Here is a 15112-nt window from a genome sequence, read left to right as displayed (position 1 = left end):
ATATAAAATTTTATAATATACTATATGTAAACTATATATATAACTATATATATAGTTATACTATATATATACAAACTATACTATATATAAAATGTAAGTAATATAACAAAATATCACAGTGATTCACTTCTTGACTTGCAACATTCATTTAACATTTTATCGAAGGTCTATCATGTTAGGTACTGAGCAAAAGAAGTTAGGGATTGAAGAATAAATAAAACAGGTAGATGCAGACCACTTATAGCAGAGATTGCTGTTTACCAAATTATTTTTCCTTTTCTTCTAGAGCACACAGCTTGACTACATTTCCCAGCCTCCCTTGCAGTTGAGTGAGGTCATGTGACTAGTTCTCACCAATGGAATGTGAGTAGAAGATACTTGCTACTTTCTCCTTTAGGCTGTTCCATCATGCTCTCCTTATCAGCTGATTGCAGATTAACTATGAGGGCCTGCGATTCCAGAGCCACAGGTGAGAAGGAATCTGAATCTCTGAATTGCCACATAGGAGGAGGAGCCAACCATGACCAGGAAACACTTTGGACTATTATATGAGCAAGAAAAAAACTTCTATTGTGTTTGAACTGTTATATATTTTGTAGACTGTTTATTATAGTAGTTTATCCTACCCTAGTTCAAATACCACTGCAATAGGAATTTTCCCTTTACTAATCAGAAGTTTGGTTCTTTTCTAATTTGTGGATAACACTTGTTTTGATTCCATCTTCTCTTTACTGTCTTTCTTTATGTGGCTGGAAATAAAGTTACATAGGATTCTGTGGAGATATTAGAACAGAAAATAATTGTATTGAAGTGAAATTTTTAGAATGAGGTTCTAAACAGATCATTAATCCTGTTTTGCTATAGCCAGATTCTTTCTCAAGGCAGGATAGCAGTTATCGGTAGCCCTGAATCGCCATGATTAGGAACAGAGACAACTATAGGTCCTGGGCCAGCCTTGACATGACTACCTAATCCTGGGAACTGGTTTGAGGCCAGCACCTTTCCTGATTCTTGTCTTTTGTGCCAAGAAAGCTCCCTCAAGTGTAGTGTTTTCCTGGTCTCAGGAGAGAAAATCCCTGTGCTGTAAGGTGGGAGAAACGGGAGACAAATTTACCTTGCCCAGGAAGGAAGTCTCTAGCAGTTGAGAGATAATCCTAAGGAGCTTGATGGGAGTTCATCTACATTTAAAGATTTTCACCCAGGCCTCCATGATAATAAAACAAATATAAACAAAGTAGATGAGAATTTTTATGTTGGAGACTTGCTTATTTTTTTAAGATGGGAACTTTACAATTGAATCAATAAACACTGATGTGTGTGTATGTGTATATACACCTATACATAAAGTTCATACATTTTGTTTATCATTGCTTGATCTATTATTTCAGAAATATGTATAGAATTTTTTAAGAACTCAAAAATACCTCCTGGGAAAACATGTACTATGCTAAAATATATTTCATGAGAGAAGTTCTCAAAAGGAAATTGTAAAGTAAATTAGATTACTCAAAGTCCTTAAGAGAAAGGAAATGCCATAAATAGAGATACCACAAAACATTTTCCTCTTGGTTCCCTGGTTCCAGTTGGCATCTCCCTTTTCTTTTACGGCTGTGTCAGTGATTTATCTGAGGCTGAGGGCAGATGCCAGGATGATTTGAGAGGCCTACCTAATGACACAGTGATAGGGATCAATGGTTTGCTCTAAATAGTAGTAAAATGCATCATCTCTATTGAGCAAAAGATATTTCTAAAACTATTTTGCTAGAAAAAGGAGTAAAACTTGAGATTTATTGTCAGGAAAGAAATATTAGAAAGTTAATCCATTTGCCTCATGACATGATTGGCATATCTCTCAACCAAACTTTATCTGTCATCCCCATTGAAAGGAAGCAGGTGCCTCCAAAAGATGTTCATTTCTACACAGTCTTCTTTGGAGGAGAAGGAATTCTGTTCGATCCAGTGCATTTTGCTGTATCACTCCTTTTCAATACGAAGTTGAGAACAAGAAATTTAAGACCAAAATGGACCAAAACCAATAATTTATGTGTAATTTTATGCTAAGCTAAGTGGTTAAAGTGGCTAAGAAGTGATTTATGTTTATTTATTTTTTACTTTTTCTCTACATATAAAATGAAAACTTGGAAAACACAAATGAACGTAAATCAGAAAGCAATCATACCACCAAAGATAATCTTTGCATCTGTATTCATTTCATATTTTTTCCATACTTCTGCTTTATTTAAAACATTCGCAGGCCATGGGTTTCAAACCAGAGGCCAGAAAGCTGGAAATGATACTCCTGGACAAGAAAATGAGACATATCAAAAATGATCAGAGAAACAAAGGATTTTAAAAAGGAAACTGTAGAAATGTGGTGAGTGCATTTAAAAAAATAATTGCAATTTAATTTTTGTTAGAGAGAATTGATACTTCTGCTCTTCTGGTAAAATATATCCATATTTTACAAATAACATATATTATAATGCATACTAACTGCTGTATATAATTAGTGAGTAGGGCTGTGGTTGTCCAGGAAACATTAGGAAGTCAGGAAATTATAATTATACAAATGCCACATGCGGAATACAGAAAGAAATGGATTACTTAGTGTATTATCAAGTAGTATAACTTGATAATGGATATGAAGGATTTTTGTAAATTCTAATGTGCACTGCAGATGCTATTATTAATTACTATTATTCTTATTAAATATAAGGAGAGGAAGTCAATGTAGGAAAAACTTAATTACACAGAAAAATGCTTCCTGATCCTTAAGAAGATCTACTGGCCTGAATATAGAGTGTTAACAAGAAATATTTGAAGGGTGATCATTTAGAAGAGTGATTCAGTTTGATCCTAGGAATCCCAAGGAAGTCAGGATAAGACTTTGGACAGTTTCCTTAATGAAATAAATCACTTTAGAAATCTAAATCTTAAATTAAGTGATAAGTGAATAGCATCCCACCCTCACAAGAAGATTTCCCTTAACTTTCAGTTAGTCCAGCAATTTTACTTCACTTAGGATGTCTCTCTATTAAAGCCTGGGCAGGGCTTTGGGGCCATAGTCTATTGTTCCCTTTTTGGAAAACATTTTGGTCCCTTCACATGGAGCATTTTCCCCAAGTCAGCCTGTTAAAATATTTCTTTCATGTTTTAGTTAGAAACGTTTCCAGCACTTGAAAAGCAAATGCAGTATGTTTATGTCATCTAAGAAGCCGCTAGCTTTTTGCTCATCACCCGCTGATGTTAAAACTACATGATTTGTAACAGCTCAAAATGGCTGAGATTGCTGAAAGTTGAATTGTCTTCTCTTTGAAAATTTAACATTATTATTATCACAGGGTCTTTATTTTATTCCTCTGTATAAATCAGGGTAGGATAAATGTCATAACAAACCATTCAAAAAATCTCAGAGGCTTATTAGTGCAATGAGAGTTTATTTCTCACTCATGTCACATTCCAACTCAGGTAGGGGATACAGATGACTCTGCGCTGCTTAGTCATTCAGGGATCCAGTCCCCTTTCATCATGTGGTGTAGATCACTTCCATCCATGTTTCATTGGCCAGAACTCAATGACACACCCTCCTAACTGTAATCCAGCTCTATACCCAAGAGGGAAGGCAATGATGTTTTGTGAATACATAGAAGTCTCTGTGTCACCTCAAAAAATTGGAATAATATGCAATAAAAGGTCTAAAATCTTCTAGATTATTTCTTAAAGTACAAAGTCCCCATCAAAATCAGAAGAATGGTTATGTGGTAAGCATTCTGGCTTTGACATGGCCTCAGTATATACTGTGCATCTCAAGCTGGTTTTAGGGAGACTCTTTCAGTTGCTGGGCTGTGGGGGCCTTGACTCATGATCATACATCATGACATGGCATGATATGGGGAGGTGATTTCTGACCTGGGGTCCCCCCGGCCCTGAAAATTCTCAAAATGGATCCATGAATCCATAAACAAAAATGGCTCATTTACTACATCAGCCGTGGAACCAGGATAGGGGACATTATATAGTGTCCAAGGGCTCCATGCTGTTCTTTGCTAATGATACCATTGTAAGAATTGTATTTCTTATAAGAATGGGGTTATATTTCTTGGACCTATTTGAGAGGGCTTATTGCAAACTGGAGGTGTTCAGAGAAAGGTGCCTAAGAGAGTGAGGGCAATGCAAACGACATCATTCAGCAGCATGGAAGGACTACCTTGGGCCACTCACTGTGGTGCTGGGGATTTAGGGACAACAAAAGAAGTAGTGTTTCTGCCTTCATGGAAATTAATGTGATAATTAACAAGGAAAGAAATGTATGAGCGTGTTAAGTTTAATTATAGGCAGACCTCATTTTATTGTGCTTTGCAGGTACCATGTGTTTTATAAGTGGAAGGTTTGTGGCACCCTGCATTGAGCAAGACTATTGGTGCCATTTTTCCAACAGGGTTTGTTCCCTGACATAGGGACTTCATGTCTCTATGTCACATTTTGGTAATTCTCACAATATTTTAAACTGTTTCATCATTATTATACTTGTTAAGGTGATCTGAGATCAGTGATCTTTGATGTAACTATTGTAACTGCTTTGGGGTGCCATAACTGTGCCCATATAGGGTGGTGACCTTAATCGACAAATATTGTGTGTGTTCTGACTGCTTCACTGACAGGCTGTTCCTCCATCTCCCTCCCTATTCCTTGAGCTGAAAAAATGTAAAAATTAGGCCAGTTAATAACTCAGGAATGGCCTGTAAATGTTGAAGTGAAAGCAAGGGTTACACATCTCTTCCCTTTAAATCAAAAGCTAGAAATGATTAAGCTTAGTGAGGGAGACATGTCAAAAGTTGAGATAGGCTGAAAGATAGACCTCTTGTGCTAGACAGTTAGCCAAGCTGTGGATGCGAAGGAAAAATTCTTGAAGGAAATGAAAAGTGCTGCTCCAGTGAGCACACACATGATAAGAAAGTGAAACAGCCTCATTGCTGAGATGGGGAAAGTTTGATTGGTCTGGATACAAGATCAAATCAGCCACAACCTTCCCTTAAGCCAAAACCTAATCCAGAGAAAGGCCCTAAGTCTCTTCAGTTCTCTGAAGACTAAGAGAGCTGTGGAAGCTGCAGAAGAAAAGTGTGTGAAGCTAGCAGAGGCTGGTTCATGAGGTTTATGGAAAGAAGCCATCTCCATAACATCAAAGTGCAGGTGGGGCAGCAAGTGCTGATGCAGAAGCTGCAGCAAGTTACCCAGAAGACCTGGCTGGGATCATTAATGCAGGTGGCTCCACTGAACAGCAGATGGGAAACTGTCATGGGAAGAGCTCAAAATACCAACATTAACAGGTTTGGAAGACGTGATTCCAACCCTTAGAGATGACTTCAAGGGGTTCAAGGCTTCAGTGGAGGAAGTAACAGCAGATGTGGTGGAAATAGCAAAAGAAATGGAGTTAGAAGTGGTGCCTAAAGATGTGACTGAATGGCTGCCACCTCATGATCAAACTTGAATGGATGAGGAGTTGCTTCTTATTGATGAGCAAAGAAAGTGGGTTCTTGAGATGGACTCTCCTCCTGGTGAAGATGTTGTGAAGATTGTTGAAGTGATAACAAAACACTTAGAATATTGCATAGACTTAGTTGCTAAAGCAAAGGCAGGGTCTCAGAGGATTGACCCTAATTTTGAAAGTTATGCTACAGTGGATAAAATGCTATCAAATAGCACTGCATGCTAGAGGGAAATTGTTCATGAAAGGAAGAAGCAGTCAATGCAGCAAACTTCCTTGTTGTTTTATTTTAAGAAATTTCCACAGCCACCCCAGCCTTCAGCATCCACCACCCTGATCAGTCAGCAGCCATCAACATTGAGGCAAGACCCTCCCCCAGCAAACAGATTATGACTCACTGAAAACTCAGATGATGGTTAACATTTTTTAGCAATAAAGTATTTTTTAGTTAAGGTATGTACAGGGTTTTTTTAAAGATATAATTCTACTACACATTTATAGACTATAGTACAGTGCAAACGTAACTTTCATATGCACCGGTGAACCAAAAATTTCATTTGACTTGCTTTATTGTGACATTCACTTTATTGCAGTAGTCTGGAACTGAACCCCGAGTATCTCCAAGGTGTGCCTGTAGTTATAAACTTCTAAAGACAGTTGAGTGATGTTCTAGGAAGTGTCTAGTAGGGATGGGCCTTCATTAGACTGGGTAAGTCAGAGAAGGCCTTTCTGATGAAGTGGGATATTTTCATGGAGATCTGAATAATAAGAAAGATCCGGCCTTGGAGGGAAGAGCATTGCAGATAAAAGCCCTAAAAGGGGGCAAGACTTTGGTGTGTCCAAGTAACAAAAAGGCCAGTGTGGCTGCAGTGCCTAAGCAAAGGGGAGGAGGGACAAAGAAGCAAAGAGATGGGGAGTGGCCAGGTCATGGTGTTTGGATTTTGCTCTCAATGTGTTGAAGAGACCCCACCAAAGAGTTTTAAGTAGGAAAGCAAGAGGCTGGGTTTATATGATTAAAAGGACATTCTGGCTGCTATGTGGTGAGTGGAATGTAGGGTTACAAGGGCAGAACCAGACAGACCAGTTATGGGCTGTTCACCACTGGGGAAAGGATGGGTGGAGCTTGCAGAAACTGGTAGCAGTTACAAGGCAAAGGATATAGTTGGATCTTTTTGGGAGGTTGGCTGAGCTACGGGAGTGTTGTTAGAGAAAGGGGAATCCAGATTACTACTAGGGTTCTGGCTGGAACTGCTGGGTGGAAATCTTTTTGGAAGGCTGAGGGAGGATTCAAGTGTTGCTTGGCGTTTGATCCAGATTAACTTTATGGTTCCTCAAAACTTAAGGAACAGTGATTTGATGAAATAAGACAAAATAAGAGCTGGGTGGGTCATCGCTCCAAGTGATGTGGGCGTCAGTGAGCTTGCTTCTGGAGGCTCTGTCCCAAGAGGCTTTAAGCCCAGGCCTCCGAAGGTACCATGGGCCCTGCAGCTGCTGTACTGGTCTCTGGGAGGCCGAACTGTCTACTGCATTAATGTAGAAAGCTGCCGTTCTGTGTACTGGAGTACTCCTTCCATCTCACCCTCCTTTCCTGAGGCACATGGCTAATTGCCATTCTTTTTCCTTAGTTTAAAAAAAGAAACTTAATGTTATCATGAGAAGTCACTTTCTGGCTAAAATACATTCTGAGCTTCTCTTACAGTCGCGGGTGGCCAGTGAGATGTAGGCCAGCCATGCTGGGTGGGACCTTGAGAAGGCTCTGTAGGAGGGAGAGTTCCGCTTGGAACCCAGGGGTGATGGCTGGAGATTCAGCAACTGTCCTGGCTGAAGCAAGCCTGAAGATGGAGGCCATGAACTCAGGAACTCAGCGGGGTGGAGCGGAAGGGTGGGAGGAGCCCAATCCCTGCTGACAGCACAGAGGCCTCCCGGACCTCTGACCTGCCTGCCCCCACTCTTCTTTGATGTAAATGAAAGACAAACTTCCATCTTGTTTAAACCACTTACATTTTATTTCCTAGCAGCCAAATACAATTCCTAATTAATATGCTTCTCCTCCTTACCTGAAACTACCTTTCAAAACAGCATCTCTTAACTTCTATGAGCTGCTTTATGAGAGCTGCCTTAGGCAAATAACTTTGTAAATGCTATGTCCCCACTTAGGCCTTCTTTAATTAACTTATTTAAAAATGTGACCCCAGACCCGACCTGTACTTCCTGCTTCATTTTTCTCCATGTCACTTATCACTATCTGACATACCATGTGTCATATGATTTATGTATTTTACTCATTGCCTGGCTTTTGCACTTTTTCTCTACAATTCAAAAGTAAGCTCTACGAGGATTTTTGTTGGGCTCATTCACAGCTTCATCCTCAGATCTTCTGATTCCTCCCAAGCTATTCAGTGTGTAGAGAAATGAACAGGGAGACCCACAGTGACAGTGACATATCTACTCCTCTCTTAGTCTATATTCATTCATTCTCTCTCTCTCATTGTCACACATGTACACACACACACACACACACACACACACACTACACATGTACATTTTTATAAATTGGCTTCCACGCCCTATGACCCATGTCTTACTGGATTAAAACATACCTCAGAAATAAAGGTAAGAAACTAACTGGCAAGGAGGAGAGAAGATAAAGTTCTTGATATTCTCCTGCCTCTTGGAGTTCTTTGTGTGATGTGAACTCCATCCCTGTTTCCCTGCACGGAGCCCTAATGATGCCCTTCGGGGATGTCTTGTAGAGGTCAGACGACGAGGGGGGAGAGGCTCTGTCCTGCATTCTCTATCTGCAGGGGGCTGGCAGCAAGGGGTGCTGAGATCTTTGGCTGGAGTGAGTGGGGAGACTTGCAGTGAACTTGCTGTTCATGCTACCTGTCCCCAACGCCATGTTTGCTGGCCTAGATGTGTTTTCAGTGCCCAAACCCCATCTCTGTTACTCTCTTACCTGTGTATGGTGTGAATTAAGCAGCAAGAATGAAGGTTTGCTCAGTAGTACAAAGGGCATCACAGAGATCCCAGATGACCCCAACCAGGGCACTACATCTCCGGCTCCAGGGAAGGAAGACGTGCTTTCCTGGTCTGGGCATGGTGTGTTTGAGGGCTTGCAGAGCCCCAGGCTGTCGGTCGCTTCAGAACTTCCTGTTTGTTAGTGAGGCAAGATGGTCCTTGCATGTAGCCTGGGACGTCAAGGCCTTTCCTTCTGGTTCTGCAGTCTTTGCACCTCCTTGGGGCAAGTCTACTGGCCTGATCTTGCTAGTCTGCCTCCCATTCCTTCCTACGACTCAATTTCTGCGGTACGAAAAGGGAGATGAAAAGGACTGAGATCTGCCTGCTCCACAGCAGTTCAGGGGAAATGAATAAAACAAAAAATTCAACATCTTTCAATGATGTATTGCTGCTTCACACACTATTCTCAGATGTAGTGGTGTAAAACAGAGCAACTTATTTCTCATGGCTTAATGTGAGTATAAAATGAGACAATGTACGCATAGCCTCAAGCACAGGGCCAGGTGCAGAGTTGACACTCAGTAATTGTTACCCCTTATGGTGTGGAGGATGAAAATGTCCTGGGGCTGTGCACCCATTTTGAAATTGCACATCTGAGCAGCACAGGAGAACTCTGAGTGTGCCTGGTACTAGGGCTGCCCCTAAAGTGTATGGGGCCCCCTGACAAATATTTTGCGTGTGGCCTCTATCTGTGTAAGCAATTTGATGAAGAACGTATTACAGCAATTCATGGGTGCATGTGAGGTAGTCCCGTCACCATCTCTTCTTGCTGAGGTCTAGGTGCCATCTATTAGTGTTCTTCATTCTCAAATACACCATTTCTGGATAATATCACCTTGCCTCCCCAGCCCCCCACCTCCCTGAGAGACTCACAGTGTCATGGCTCTACTGGAACAACATAGATCTTCTTGCCCTGCAGTTCCCTAGAATGCTTTATTCAGTGTTGGCTATTTTATTACCTGTGACACTGCATCAGCCATCATGTGGCCACCAATACTGGCCTCCAGTGATTCTCTCAGACATTGTTTACCATGCTTCACTGATGCTGGACAGTCTCACTGAAAGTATGCAGGGAAGTGTGATGATAAGTAATTTTCTGGTCATGTTAAATTTACCTTGCAGAATTGTACAGTGTAAATGCACAAAGACACATCTTCCAACCCTGTGTCCTCTTGAACCCCTCAGGCCATAATCACTGCAGGCCTATCAGGTCATCTCTTTTGATGCTGAGTGGCGTCCTGGGTGCCATGGTGGTGGTGGCGAGGGTGAAGTATGACTGCTGTTACCCCTGGAAGCCAGAAGTGGGACAGGGGTGGGTGAGGCAACACACATACCCGTATGTGTGGCTCAAGCCTCTTTCCCTTTATCATTTTCTCTCTTCCCCTGAATAGACTTAATGGCCAGAAAAGTGAAGGTTCTGCATCAGTCAGTCATAGCATTGGCCTGGGATATTGTTATAGTGTAGTTAGGGGTTTGGGGAGGGAGTAGTTTAAGGAACTTAAGTGAATGGGGGTGTTTTTCTTACTAGCATTTGGCTGTATTAGCTGTTTGAGGGGGGTAATGGTGTGTCCAGGAAACTCTGGTGGTAGGTCCTTAGAAGGGGTCTCCATTGCTGGGCATGCAGGAAAAAATATTAGAACTCCTATTTATATTTACTTTTTGTTAATAAAAGGAAAACAGAGAAGAAACAAATTAAGCTTTCCTAGTATTTCATGTTGCCAGATAAAATGCAGGATGCTCAGTTAAATTTGAATTTCAAATAAACATTTTTTTAGTGCAAGTATGCCCCATTGGCATAAATAGTATTTGTTGTTTAGCTGAAATTCAGATTTAACTAGGCATCCAGTAAAATATTATTTCCAAAATATGGCAACTGTATTAGTATTTACTATCTAGATGGACACAGATGCCCCATGCCCAGTCCGTATATCACTTGGTCACTTTTTATATATCCTGAGGGAAAAAAACACCTTGGCTGTGGTCCCATGAGTCATGTCTACATTTTTACGGAGTTGCTACTTACTCAAGTTTACATGTACCTAGCTAAGGGGCTCATAAATATTATCTGTTTTTTAAACATATTGTTAATATAGATATTAAGTTAGAAATATATTAGTTTTTTACAGCAGATATTAGGCTTTTACATTACCCTTACTTCTTCCATTTGGACCTATATATATCTTTGTGGGATTTCTCTGACTTTTTTTTTTTTTTTTTTTGCTGTTATAGCTTTAAAAACCAAGCATCAACATAAACCGAACTTAGTATAACATTTTGAACTAAAATGAATTTTAAAAGAGTGTGTTTGATCATACTGTGCTCTCAAAAAGTTCTTGTTTTTCCAGTGAGGGCAAGAGTGACTTTTTTGTACTTTTAATAAATGAAACAAAATTAAGCATAATCAAAACATTGCAATTTATTTATTTATATATTTTTTATTATCATTGATCTACAATTACATGAAGAACATTATGTTTACTAGGCTCTCGCCTTCAACAAGACCCCCCACAAACCCCATTACAGTCACTGTCCATCAGCGGAGTAAGATGCTGTAGAATCACTACTTGTCTTCTCTGTGTTGCACAGCCCTCCCCTTTCCCCCACCACCCACATTATACATGCTAATCATAAAACTCTCTTTCTTCTTCCCCACCCTTATCCCTCCCTACCCTCCCATTCTCCCCAGTCCCTTTCCCTTTGGTAACTATTAGTCCCTTCTTGTGTTCTGTGATTCTGCTGCTGTTTTGTTCCTTCAGTTTTTTCTTTGTTCTTATACTCCACATATGAGTGAAATCATTTGGTATTTGTCTTTCTTCGCTTGGCTTATTTCACTGAGCATAATACCCTCTAGCTCCATCCAAGTTGTTGCAAATTGTAGGATTTGTTTTCTTCTTATGGCTGAATAATATTCCATTGTGTATATGTACCACCTCTTCTTTCTCCATTCATCTACTGATGGACACTTAGGTTGCTTCCATTTCTTGGCTATTGTAAATAGTGCAGCGATAAACATAGGGGTGCATCTGTCTTTTTCAAACTGGGCTGCTGCATTCTTAGGGTAAATTCCTAGAAGTGGAATTCCTGGGTCAAATGGTAAGTCTATTTTGAGCATTTTGAGGAACCTCCATACTGCTTTCCACAATGGTGAACTAATTTACATTCCCACCAGCAGTGTAGGAGGGTTCCCCTTTCTCCACAACCTCGCCAACATTTCTTGTTGTTTGTCTTTTGGATGGTAGCCATCCTTACTGGTGTGAAGTGATATGTCATTGTGGTTTTAATTTGCATTTCTCTGATAACTAGTGATGTGGAGCATCTTTTCATGTGTCTGTTGGCCATCTGAATTTCTTCTTTGGAGAACTGCCTATTCAGCTCCTCTGCCCATTTTTTAATTGGATTATTTGCTTTTTGTTTGTTGAGGTGCATGGGCTCTTTATATATTTTGGATGTCAAGCCTTTATCGGATCTGTCATTTACGAATATATTCTCCCATACGGTAGGGTACCTTTTTGTTCTATTGATGGTGTCCTTTGCTGTACAGAAGCTTTTCCGCTTGATGTAGTCCCACTTGTTCATTTTTGCTTTTGTTTTCCTTGCCCGGGGAGATAAGTTCATGAAGAAGTTGCTAATGTTTATGTCCAAGAGATTTTTGCCTATGTTTTTTTCTAAGAGTTTTATGGTTTCATGACTTACATTCAAGTCTTTGATCCATTTCGAATTTATTTTTGTGCATGGGGTTAGACAGTGATCCAGTTTCATTCTCTTACACATAGCTGTCCAGTTTTGCCAGCACCATCTGTTGAAGAGACTGTCATTTCCCCATTGTATGTCCATGGCTCCTTTATCATATATTAATTGACCATATATGTTTGGGTTAATGTCTGGAGTCTCTAATCTGTTCCACTGGTCTGTGGCTCTGTTCTTGTGCGAGGACCAAATTGTCTTGATTACTATGGCTTTGTAGTAGAGCTTGAAGTTGGGGAGCAAGATTCCCCCGACTTTATTCTTCTTTCTCAGGATTGCTTTGGCTATTTGGGGTCTTTGGTGTTTCCATATGAATTTTTGAACTATTTGTTCCAGTTCGTTGAAGAATGTTGTTGGTAATTTGATAGGGATTGCATCAAATCTGTATATTGCTTTGGGCAGGATGGCCATTTTGATGATATTAATTCTTCCTAGCCAAGAGCATGGGATGAGTTTCCATTTGTTAGTGTCTTCTTTAATTTCTCTTCAGAGTGTCTTACAGTTTTCAGGGTATGGGTCTTTCACTTCCTTGGTTAGGTTTATTCCTAGGTACTTTTTTCTTTTTGATGCAATTGTGAATAGAATTGCTTTCCTGATTTCTCTTTCTATTGGTTCATTGTTGATGTATAGGAAAGCCACAGGTATCTGTGTGTTAATTTTGTATCCTGCAACTTTGCTGTATTCCAATGCCAGTTCTAGTAGTTTTGGAGTGGAGTCTTTAGGGTTTTTTATGTACAATATCATGTCATCTGCAAATAATGACAGTTTAACTTCTTCTTTACCAATCTGGACTCCTTGTATTTCTTTGTTTTGTCTAATCGCCATGGCTAGGACCTCTAGTACTATGTTGAATAACAGTGGGGAGAGTGGGCATCCCTGTCTTCTTCCCGATTGCAGAGGAAAAGCTTTCAGCTTCTCGCTGTTCAGTATGATGTTAGCTGTGGGTTTATCATATATGGCCTTTATTATGTTGAGGTACTTGGCCTCTATTCCCATTTTGCTGAGAGTTTTTATCATGAATGAATGTTGAATTTTGTCAAATGCTTTTTCAGCATCTATGGAGATGATCATGTGGTTTTTGTCCTTCTTTTTGTTGATGTGGTGGATGATGTTGATGGATTTTCGAATGTTGTACCATCCTTGCATCCCTGGGATGAATCCCACTTGGTCGTGGTGTATGATCCTTTTGATATATTTTTGAATTCAGTTTGCTAATATTTGATTGAGTATTTTTGCATCTATGTTCATCAGGAATATTGGTCTGTAATTTTCTTTTTTGGTGGGGTCTTTGCCTGGTTTTGGTATTAGGGTGATGTTGGCTTCATAGAATGAGTTTGGGAGTATTCTCTCCTCTTCTATTTTTTGGAAAACTTTAAGGAGAATGGGTATTATGTCTTCTTTGTATGTCTGATAAAATTCCGAGGTAAATCCATGTGGCCCGGGGGTTTTGTTCTTGGGTAGTTTTTTGATTACCGCTTCAATTTCTTTGCTTGTAATTGGTTTGTTTAACTTTTGTGTTTCTTCCTTGGTCAGTCTTGGAAGGTTGTATTTTTATAGAAAGTTGTCCATTTCTTCTAGGTTTTCCGGCTTGTTAGCATATAGGTTTTCATAGTAGTCTTTAATAATTCTTTGTATTTCTGTGGAGTCTGTCGTGATTTTTCCATTCTTGTTTCTGATTCTGTTGATGTGTGTTGATTCTCTTTTTCTCTTAATAATTTTGGCTAGATGCTTATCTATTTTGTTTATTTTCTCGAAGAACCAGCTCTTGGTTTCATTGATTTTTTCTATTGTTTTATTCTTCTCAATTTTGTTTATTTCTTCCCTGATCTTTATTATGTCTCTCCTTCTGCTGACTTTAGGCCTCCTTTGTTCTTCTTTTTCCAATTTCGATAATTGTGATGTTAGACTATTCATTTGGGATTGTTCTTCCTTCTTAAATATGCCTGGATTGTATATACTTTCCTCTTAAGACTGCTTTTGCTGCGTCCCACAGAAGTTGGGGCTTTGTGTTGTTGTTGTCATTTGTTTCCATATATTGCTGGATCTCCATTTTAATTTGATCGTTGATCCACTGATTATTTAGGAGCATATTTTTCAGCCTCCATATGTTTGTGAGCCTTTTTGCTTTCTTTGTACAATTTATTTCTAGTTTTATGCCTTTGTGGTCTGAAAAGTTGGTTGGTACGATTTCAATCTTTTTGAATTTACTGAGGCTTTTTTTTGTGGCCTAGTATGTGGTCTATTCTGGAGAATGTTCCATGTGTACTTGTGAAGAATGTGTATACTGTTGCTTTTGGATGTAGAGTTCTATACATGTCTATTAGGTCCATCTGTTCTAGTGTGTTGTTCAGTGCCTCTATGTCCTTACTTATTTCCTGTCCGGTGGATCTATGCTTTAGAGTGCGTGGCATGTTGAAGTCTCCTAAAATGAATGCATTGCATTCTATTTCCTCCATTAGTTCTGTTAGTATTTGTTTCACATATGCTGGTGCTCCTACGTGGGGTGCATATATATTTATAATGGTTATATCCTCTTGTTGGACTGAGCCCTTTATCATTATGTAATGTCCTTCTTTATCTCTTGTTACTTTCTTTGTTTTGAAGTGTATTTTGTCTGATACTAGTATTGCAACACCTGCTTTTTTTCTCTCTGTTGTTTGCCTGAAATATGTTTTTCCATCCCTTGACTTTTAGTCTGTGCATGTCTTTGGGTTTGAGGTGAGTTTCTTGTAAGCAGCATATAGATGGGTTTTGCTTTTTTATCCATCCTATTACTCTGTGTCTTTTGACTGGTGCATTCAGTCCATTTACATTTAGGATGACTATTGAAAGATAAGTACTTATTGGCATTGCAGGCTTTAGATT

The 15112-nt window shown here is 39.6% G+C and overlaps 1 long non-coding RNA gene across 1 annotated transcript in view; it reads left to right on the top strand.

Moving 5' to 3' along the window:
- LOC140847386 (uncharacterized) overlaps positions 1-15112 on the top strand; it is a 609000-nt gene that overhangs the window by 29080 nt on the left and 564808 nt on the right. The window contains exon 2 of the long non-coding RNA XR_012127366.1: positions 287-363. This is a non-coding gene — a long non-coding RNA (uncharacterized lncRNA). The remainder of the gene's footprint in view (positions 1-286; positions 364-15112) is intronic.

Source organism: Manis javanica, chromosome X (assembly GCF_040802235.1).
Source record: "Manis javanica isolate MJ-LG chromosome X, MJ_LKY, whole genome shotgun sequence".
Lineage (NCBI taxonomy): Eukaryota > Metazoa > Chordata > Mammalia > Pholidota > Manidae > Manis > Manis javanica.
This window is presented reverse-complemented; position numbering and strand designations above follow the sequence as displayed.